The sequence below is a fragment of the Erythrolamprus reginae genome, chromosome 2 (genome assembly GCF_031021105.1).
Source record: "Erythrolamprus reginae isolate rEryReg1 chromosome 2, rEryReg1.hap1, whole genome shotgun sequence".
Classification (NCBI taxonomy): domain Eukaryota; kingdom Metazoa; phylum Chordata; class Lepidosauria; order Squamata; family Dipsadidae; genus Erythrolamprus; species Erythrolamprus reginae.
Window position 1 is genome coordinate 4,799,965 of NC_091951.1, and position 10,595 is coordinate 4,810,559.

General features: G+C 41.5%; 1 pseudogene; it reads right to left on the reverse strand.

Annotated features, from left to right (window-relative positions):
* The window catches only part of LOC139158573 (zinc finger protein 91-like), a 47,279-nt pseudogene extending 40,441 nt beyond the window's left edge, over positions 1-6,838 (reverse strand).
* Between the last annotated feature and the right edge of the window lie 3,757 nt (positions 6,839-10,595).

Genomic DNA, 10,595 nt, shown 5'->3' on the forward strand with positions numbered 1-10,595 from the left:
GTGCACAAGTGCCTCCTTATAAGGAGCCGGAAAGGACCCCCTCCCCAAGGAGGCGTTGACAATCTCCTAGACCCAGCTCCGTGTCACCTCCCTGCTGGCCGAAACCAGCCAGGAGGGACACGGATCCAGTAAGCAGGGGGCGGAACTCACAGCTCCAATGGCTTTGTCCACTTCATCAGGTGTCACCAGATCAAACTCCTCCCAGACAGGTGGACAAGTACGTGCCCCAGTCACTTCGACTGACTCGTTGTCAGTCGACTCTGTTATCCAATTGGAGTCGAGGTCTGACCGGATCCGAGCGATTTTATCAGCGAAAAACATTTTAAAATCCTCGGCACTACTCTGCAAGGGCTCCCCAACTCCCCCCTGGTTAAGAAGGTAGCGGGTCACCCTAAACAGAGCGGCCGGGCGGGATTCCGCTGATGCAATCAAGGCAGCATGATATACGTATCTTGCCGCCTTGAGTGCCACTTTGTAAGTCTTAATGTGAGCTCTTACAAGTGTTCGGTCGGATTCGGACTTACTCTTCCTCCATCGCTTCTCCAGACGTCTCTTCTGGCATTTCAATTCCCAGAGCTCTTCGTTGAACCATGGAGCTCGATGGGGTCTAGTGCCGCGGAGAGGTCGCAACGGCGCAATCCGGTCAAGAGCCTCCACTGCAGCCTTGTTCCAGGCCTCAGCCAGGGACTCTGCCGAGCTCTGGACGAGTGTATCTGGAATAACCCCAAGCGCCTTCTGAAAACCTTCTGGATCCATCAGGCATCTGGGGCGGAACAACCTAATCAGTTCCGCCTCCCTGCGGGGAAGGATTGGAGCCAGGACGTCAAGCCGCAGTAGAAAATGGTCCGACCATGATAAAGGCAATACTTCTAAGCCCCTTAGTCTCAGACCATTACTCAATTGCTCAGAGAGGAATACCATGTCGGGTGGATGCTTTGAATCACATTGCATGAAGCCTTTGTTCTTGAATTGGGTTGGGAGAATGCTCTTCCATAGCTTGAGCGTGAAACTTCTGTTCTCATAGTTTGGGAGGTATCAGAGGACAAATGACAACACACCCCTTTCATTACCTCCAGAGGACACATAAAACCACACCTCATTCTTTCCAGTCCCCACAGATAAGTTCAAATAGACATAGAAGAATACAGAGAAGAAATGGTACAAGAAGCATCTAAGAAAAGAGGCATTGACCTCTTTCCCTGTTTGAAATACCAGAAGGCCAGATCATTTCCTCCTGCCTCCTCCCAGGAGATGATATTTGATTAATGTTTTTTAAAAAAAATAAAAAACGATTGGCGACGAGAAAACTTACCCAGAGAGATTACGTTCCAATGGTTTTCAGTCATGACTTCCAAATGCAGCGCTTTCTGGTCAGGATCTAGCTGAGACCATTCCTCCTCAGAGAAAGACACAGCCACCTCCTCGAAGGACACAAGACTCTCCTGAACACACAAAAAAGAACACAACAGGAAGATTTGGAAAATCTGTTCGTTTCGATCAATGATTTAGACACGAGGATAGAAGGGGAACTCATCAAATTTTTAGTCAAGACCAAATTGACAGGAATACGAACAGTCCAGAAGATATGCTTGAGATATAGAAGGATTGATAGATTGGGTGCCATCTAACAAAATGAAAACCAATGGCGAGAAATGTGAAATGTTACATTTAAGAAAGAAAAGCTAAGTGCACAGGCATAAATTACATGAATCCTGGGTCAACATGTCAGAATATTCATGACTGGGAGAGCTAGTGGAAACATAGAAGTCTGACGGCAGAAAAAGACCTCATGGTCCATCTAGTCTGCCCTAATACTATTTCCTGTGTTTTATCTTACAATGGATCTATGTTTATCCCAGGCATGTTTAAATTCAGTTACTGTGGATTTACCAACCACGTCTGCTGGAAGTTTGTTCCAAGGATCTACTACTCTTTCAGTAAAATAATATTTCCGCTCAGATTTGGGTAGACCTGGATTCTAATTGGGCAATGTCAAGTGAGGTGACTGGGGCAAGTCTTAGTCCCATTGTGTGGGATGAGTTTGATCCTGTGAGTCTTGATGATGTGGATAAGGCTATGGGAAAAATGAGGGCCTCCACTTGTTTGTTGGAGCTATTAAAAACACTTCCCTCCTGAACCTTATTTAACCCTTTAACATATTTAAATGTTTCGATCGTGTCCCCCCTTTTCCTTCTGTCCTCCAGACCAGTGATTTCCAACCTTTTTTGAGCCATGGCGCATTTTTTACATTTACAAAACCCTGGGACACATTGAGTTGGGGGGGGGGGGGGCTAAAAAAAGTTTGGACAATTTTTTTCTCTCTCTCTTCCTCCCTTTCGCTCTATTTCTCTCTCCCTTCTTTTTTCTCTCTCTCCATCCCTTTCTTTCTCTCTCTCTTCCTTCCTCTTTTTTGCTCTCTTTCTCCCTACCTCCCTCTATGTCTTTCTCTCTCCCACCTTCCCTCCCTCTCTTTCTCTTTCTTTCTCTCTCTCTTGCTTTCTTTCTCTCTCTTGTTCTTTCTCTCTCTCTCTCTCATTTTCTTTTTCTCTATCTTTCTTTCTTTCTCTTTCTTGCTTTCTTTCTCTCTCTCTTCCTTTCTTTTTCTCTCTCTCTCTCTTTCTCTCTCTCTCTTTCTTTCTCTCTCTTGTTTTCTCTCTCTCTCTGAGCTTCGCGGCACACATGACCATGTCTCACGGCACACTAGTGTGCCACGGCACACTGGTTGAAAAACACTGGCCTAGGGGGAAAGGATAACTTAACTCCCCCATGCCTGGCGACAAAGGTGGGTCTTAAGTAATTTGCGAAAGACAAGGAGGGTGGGGGCCGTTCTAATCTCTGGGGGGAGTTGGTTCCAGCTTAAACGGCTGTCCTAATTTTAGGTGAGAATATGAACAATTCTGAAAACGTATTTGACTGAAGAAATATTTGGGGCAGGTTTTATCAAGTTGATTGATTCTTTAGAATTTTCAGTGCCTTTCCGTAAAGTAATCCCACTTCTGGATCAACTGATCTCTCGCTCTGTCTATCATCTATTGATCTCCTAGTCTGAGCCATTGGCTGAATGGAAGGAAGCAAAGAGAAAATTCCCTACGAAGGTCGTTTCTTAGGCTTTGCAAAGCAGGAATGTTTGATCTCCTAATCCAGGCACAAACCAGAGGATTGGAAATTATTTGGTAGCCCAAAGTACTTTGATTACATCCTCTCTACGTGGTTACTCTTTTTGGATTTTAATAGTCTGCTTTATATTTTTAACATGATTTGCTTATTTTTTGAACTACTGTTTATAAACAAGGCTTTTAAAAAAATGGTAACATGGCCATGTGAGTATTTATTTGTCATTAGCCTTGCACAATTCCAAGTCAAAGAATTACAAAAAGAATGGGTGTCTACCAGTTACTATCAGTGCTAAGTTTATTCATATTTCCTGAAGGACTTGTTAAAATATACTTCCTGTAAACTCATAGTTAGAGGATTACCTAGCAGAACCAGTTAACTTATGGTCTTTTAAAAAAAACATTTCCTAAACAGAATCTGAGGGTAGAAATGACAAATAAAACCCTTAAAACCCACCTCTGCCGTCAGGCAAAAGGGAATTGAAGCATCTCCCCCTGGCCTATGCAGTTTATGTATGGTATGTTTGTGTGTATGTTTGCTTTTAATAATGGGGTTTTCAGTGTTTCTCTGAAATCATTAGATTTGTTATATATTGTTTATTATTGCTGTGAGCCGCCCCGAGTCTACGCAGAGGGGCGGCATACAAATCTAATTAATTAATTAATTAATTAATAATCGTGTCCTAGCAATGTTCTACAGAAGCAGCTATGGTGGTTGAGAGCAACTTGAATGTCGCACAGGAACACAAAAATAATCCAGTCCAAACAAGGAGGAGAAAATAGAAGGAAAGATCACTGTATATTTCCTTCACTCCCTGAAGGGAGAATACTGTATAATTTAAGATGTGTACTCTTTTTCAAAACTGGCGTGTGCAAATAATTTAATAGAGCTATAATAGAATGGTACCCTAGTTGGAACCGTTGTTTCTATAGGATACGCTGCAAACACATCCAAGCACTGTTTGTTTTTTCTTTGTTCTATTTTGTTTTTGTTTTTTTTAATGTAGTTGTATTGATTTATGTATTATATATATATGTATATAAATAAAATTTAATTTAAAAAAAAAGGAAGTTAGCACCTGTCCCACTCCTAGAAGAATGAACTATTTTAGTAACTATTCAAAAGGTAGAATATTATAGTTCCCTGGATGAGAAAAGAAGAAACATGTTTTAAAGACAAAGCAGCTCCCTGCCCCCACGCCCTTCAGCTCCAGGGTTATGGGATTAAGACATGGCCTCCAGGACATAATAGGATTAGCCCTCTACCCATCTAGCAATATAACTCACCACATGACACAGTCTACAAAGTTAGCTAAGATCCCCACCTCCTGGGAATCCTGACAAATAATCAGAATACATTTCTTATAAAGGCACAGGAAGCTCCAAGGTGAGGGCCAAGAGAGGGTATAAATTTTTCTCACCCATGTGGGTTTTTGCTCAGGACCTCAAGCCATGTGGTCCTGTCCACCATTAAAGCAATCTTTCCAAACACCCACCATGGTTTACAGTGTCTCTCTCTCCACTTGGAAGTGAACTGAGATGGACATTTCTTCCAACAATACAAATCCAATAAAGTTTCCCTTCCTTACTTGATTTAGAGGTTCAACCGGTGTTTCAGCTCCTTCGTTAGAACCAGAAAATGTCGTTCCATGTATTTCTGCAAGGAATAAATAATTTCAAAATGTATAACGTGATCAAAATATTTAAATATGTTAAAGGGTTAAATAAGGTTCAGGAGGGAAGTGTTTTCAATAGGAAAGTGAACACAAGAACAAGGGGGCACAATCTGAGGTTAGTTGGAGGGAAGATCAGAAGCAACATGAGAAAATATTATTCTACTGAAAGAGTAGTAGATGTTTTGAACAAACTTCCAGCAGACGTGGTTGGTAAATCCACAGTAACTGAATTTAAACATGCCTGGGATCAACATATATCCATCCTAAGATAAAAATACAGGAAATAGTATAAGGGCAGACTAGATGGACCATGAGGTCTTTTCTGCCGTCAATCTCCTATGTTTCTATAATTCAGAAAACCTCCGGGACCGCCTTCTGCCGCACGAATCACAGCGACTGGTTAGGCCCCACAGAGTTGGCCTTCTCCGGGTTCCGTCGATGAAACAATGTCGTCTGGCGGAACCCAGGGGAAGAGCCTTCTCTGTGGCGGCCCCAACCCTCTGGAATCAACTCCCCCTGGAGATTAGGATTGCCCTCACCCTCCTTGTCTTTCGCAAACTCTTCAAAACCCACCTCTGCCGTCAGGCATGGGGAAATTGATTCCCCTGGGCCGTTTCCACTTTATGTATGGTCTGCATGATTGTTTTTATGTTAAGGGTTTTAAACTGTTTTTTTAAATATTGGATTTGTACTATTTTTTCTTGTTGTGAGCCGCTCAGAGTCCTCGGAGAGGGGCAGCATACAAATCTAATAAATAATAATAATAATAATAATAATAATAATAATAATAATAATAAAAAACAGAATAGGAGGTATTCTAAAGAAAAGAAGAGGAAATAATAATAATAATAATAATAATAATAATAATAATTTATTAGATTTGTACGCCATCCCTCTCCGAAGAATGCAATTAAAACAGATGGATAATCGGAAGATCTTCAATTACCTCCTGATGTGGTCTGACTTGGGTCTTCCCAAGGGATGCTCCTGAAAAATAGCTCCTGGGGGGGATTTGATGGATTCATCTTTCCCTCAGGATCTCTGATATCCACAGTGCAGCACTTGAAATTAGAGGAAGGAAAAAAAGAAAGACAATTAATGCACATCTCACAAAACAAAGTGGATTTATTTATTTATTAGATTTGTATGCCACCCCTCTCCGTAGACTCGGGGCGGCTAAATATTCTTATATTATTCTTATATTATATACCTCAAAGCTCCCAATATTGTTGTTGTTGTTATGGTTATTATTATTATTCAGTGAGGTTAAGCGAGAAAACAATGGAACAACATCCTACAAGAATTCCAGGGACATCGCCACATATTTCTTCTCTACTATATCCTCTATTGATAACCTTCATTGTGTATTATTGTGTATTGGACTAAATAAATTTATTTATTTATTGGATTTGTATGCCGCCCCTCTCCGCAGACTCAGGGCAGCTAACAACAGTGGTAAAACAACATGAACAATCCAATTAATAAAAACAACTAAAAAACCCTTATTATAAAAAACCAAACATACACACAAACATACTATGCAAAACTTGTAATAGCCTAGGGGGAAAGGATAACTTAACTCCCCCATGCCAGGCGACAGAGGTGGGTTTTAAGTAATTTGCGAAAGACAAGGAGGGTGGGGGCCATTCTAATCTCTGGGGGGAGTTGGTTCCAGAGGGGCGGGGCGGGGCGGGGCATTTTCTATTCCCTTTTGAGCTCCCTAGATTAAAGGGTCTCACCTGCATCTGCTCCTTCTGCTCCTCCGCCTGGCTCAGGAGGAAGCCTTCCACCAGGGCCACCGCCTGGGAGCTGGTCTCTGCGCCACACTCCCGCACCCAGCTCTCCATCTCTGGGGGCAGGAGAGCCAGGAGCTGCTCCAGAACCACCAGGTCCAGCATCTGGGCTTTGGTGTGCTTCTCTGGTCTCAGCCATCGCCTACATAAGTTGTGGAGCTTAGTGCAAAGTCCTCGGGGACTCTCAGATTGAAGGCCCTTGAAGTTCCAGGGTTGGATTTTTGACCGCATGGTAGTTTCCTCCATCGTGCCCCGGATCCGGAAATGAAACTGAGGGAGGGCTGGGCAAGCCTCTCTCTCTCTCTCTTTCTCCTTCTTCAGCCAATAGGAAGAGCCTCCACACCCGCCCATCAGGCTTAGATCCCTCCCCTGCAAATCTCTCTTGCAGCCTTTTCACCGCCAACGGAGCTTTAAGGGTTAAGGAGACCGAGTGCTGTGTTTTAGAGTGGCAAGGCTCCGGAAAACCGGCAGAAACGTTCGCCCTCCAGTGGCCCAAAGAGGAAGCGCCTGGTGTTCCTTTATTGTTTATTTATTTGTTTGTTTGTTTGTTTGTTTGTTTGTTTATATCAGCTTAGTTAAACTTTATTTTACAGAACTGACTAAAAGTCTATTGCATTAATTTGGATTAAAAGGAATAGAACCTTGGAACTTTTTCATAGCATGAAAACCAGATACACAACTAATAGTCATTTGGTGGTGATGTTAACCTGCAAGATATTATGCACATTATATATAATTTTTAAAAATCCATCAATTTAATCTTCCATGAAATAATCAATTTAATAAACATTTATGTTCAATTAAAAAAATGTAACAAATGCTTTTTTGCACTTTAGAAAGATACAAAACAAGTATGATTTCCGGAGAGACACAGGAATCATTTCAAAAATTGCTCTACCAGTCATAAATTAGCTTTTCTTTATGCATTTTGGACACATTTTACCATGAATACTTTCTGTCTCCTGTACAAACCCCATTCATATTAATGGAAACAGTGCAAGAGCACCAAGGGGGCAATCTCCCATTAAAATGTATCTATTTTATTTTGTTCATTTGAAAGGTCACTGCTCATAAAAACTTTTGTTAGATTATGCCCATAATCTGCAGATTGGCAAAAGTTACAGTACTGGGGTGGGGAGAGTAGTGGCAATATATAAGTAAATTATGGAAATCTTAAAGGCAACAAAGAAACATGGTTTTACTGCTTGTTCTTATTTAGTAACTTATTTTTTCCCCTTTTTTATCATTTGTTTTCCCACTTACATTGTTGATGTAGCCTGAGAGTCAAACCTTAAGATAATAGCTGCATTTTTTGCCAGGAGGAATGAGAGATGTAAAGTTATTTATTTATTTATTGAGGCCGCCCCTTGGTTCACTCTGAATCATTTGAATCGGAATAGAGCTGGAAGGGCAGAAAGGGAGCTTTTTCAAGGGAGGAAAGGAGGAATAAGTCTGTCCTATGTCCTCATGTTATTGCTTCTTAATGTTGTACCTCATCTGTTAACCCTTATTGTGTATTGGACAAAATCAATAAATGAAATAAATAAAAATAAAATAAAATCAGAATTGGCTTAAAAAGCACTCCTCTGGGAGATCCCATTCTAGAGCTGATCTAACCATAGTTCACAAAATCGTATGCCAAAATGTCCTTCCTGTTAATGACTACTTCACCTTCCACCGCAACAACACACGAGCACGTAATAGAGTCAAACTAAGTTTAAACCACTATCACATGTTTTTGCTGAATTTTTAAAATTAAGGGAGACTAGGGTAGCGCTATTTCGGCCTTGTTCTGGCCTCATCAGCTAGTCATACCCTCAGTGGGATTTGATCCTGGGGATTCTGCCTTGCAAGTATATATATAATATCCGGGACCGCCTTCTGCTGCATGAATCCCAGCGGCCGATAAGGTCCCACAGGGTTGGCCTTCTCCGGGTCCCGTCGACCAAACAATGTCGTTTGGCGGGCCCCAGGGGAAGAGCCTTCTCTGTGGCAGCCCCGGCCCTTTGGAATCAACTCCCCCAGAGATTAGAACGGCCCCCACCCTCCTTGTCTTTCGCAAATTACTCAAGACCCACATTTATCACCAGGCATGGGGGAGTTAAGATATTCCTTCCCCTAGGCCATTACAAGTTATATATGGTATGTTTGTGTGTATGTTTGGGTTTTTATAATAAGGGTTTTTAGTTGTTTTATTAATTGGATTGTACATGCTGTTTTTATCGTTGTTGTTAGCCGCCCCGAGTCTGCGGAGAGGGGCGGCATACAAATCCAATAAATGTCATCTATCTGCTGGTGTTAGTCCAGTATCTTCATTAAGTCAAGGATCAACGTAGCCATCTACCAGGAGAGTTTGGAACATTCATGCTTCATTCCACAGACAAGTTTTATAGGGATGTTGACTTCATTTCTCAGCGGCACTTGGCACCTGCCCACACTACCAAAAGCACCAAAACCTGATTCAACGACTCTGGGATTTCTGTGCTTAATTGGCCAGCAAATTACTCAAGATGTTAACCCATCAACAAATCAAGATGTTACAACACACCCCACCAATCATCAACCAAGCCAACACCCTGCACCTCACCAATACTTGTCAAAAAATGGCAGCTCTGGCCATTCTTTGTTCACCCCAGTACAGAGCAAAAAGTGCCAACCTGAAGATGACAAGTGGGACCACTTCTCTGTGGCGGCCCCGGCCCTCTGGAACCAACTCCCCCCAGAGATTAGAACTGCCCCCACCCTCCCTGTCTTTCGTAAACTACTCAAGACTCATTTATACCGCCAGGCATGGGGGAGTTAAGATATTCCTTCCCCCTAGGCCATTACAAGTTATGCATGGTATGTTTGTGTGTATGTCTGGTTTTATAATAGGGGTTTTTAGTTCTTTTATTAAATTGGATTGTTACATGTTGTTTTTTATCATTGTTGTTAGCCGCCCCAAGTCTGTGGAGAGGGGCGGCATACAAATCCAATATAATAATAATAATAATAATAATAATAATAATAATAATAATAATAACATGGCTCAGGAAGTATCAGTAAGTCACTTTTCAGTAAATGTGTTCAAACTGGACTCTAAAACCTTCAACCCTTATTCCAAAAATAACAACATTTGTGATTTGTAATGTGTCCCAAGATCATTCACTATATGACAGGAAAAAAATTCATACTAATTGTATTTTATTAATCTAAGGTTACAGGTAAATGTAATACAATCTGTTTTAGCTTTTGCAAGCTCCTTGTTGCCTTTATTTTTTATTTATTTGTCCAACAATTATAGGGTGATAATTTGTACATATTAAACATTAGATAAGTAATGATAAAAAGTAGACAATATGACAGGGACGGTAGGCACAATGGTGCGCTTATGCACGCCCCTTACAGACCTCTTAAAAAGGAGGAGAGATCAATTGTAGATAGTCTAAGGTTAAAGGTTTTGGGGTTAGGAGTAGAAACCACAGAATCAGGTCGTGCATTCCAGGCGTTGATTACTCTGTTGCTGAAGTCCTATTTTTTGCAGTCAGGTTTGGAGCGGTTGACATTTATTTTAAATCGATTTCGTGCTCGTGTGTTGTTGCGGTTGAAGGTGAAGTAGTCGTTAACAGGTAGGACATTTTGGTATGTGATTTTATGAACTATAATTAACTCGGAACGGAGACGACGGAGCAAAGCCTGTACAATAAGTGGTAAGCCTTCTCACCACCATGCTCCTTTGGTGAAAAGTCTTGCTCTAAAGCTCTTGTCATGCTACATACATTTACATGGATTTTTTTTTTTGGGGGGGGAGGGGAGATTATGTGGCATAAATACATTTTTGACTGACAAATACTTTCTTGTCCCTATTGCCCATCTCTTATCCCCATTTAACGCAATGGAAACAAGTCTTGACTTTTGTTATTTTCATGCCCAAGAAGCAGTAACTGTTTCACCATTTGGAACATGCTCAGATGCAGGGGAAGTCTCCCACACATCCCCAGAGTGCTTATCCTATATTTCTGACCGCAGTGTTT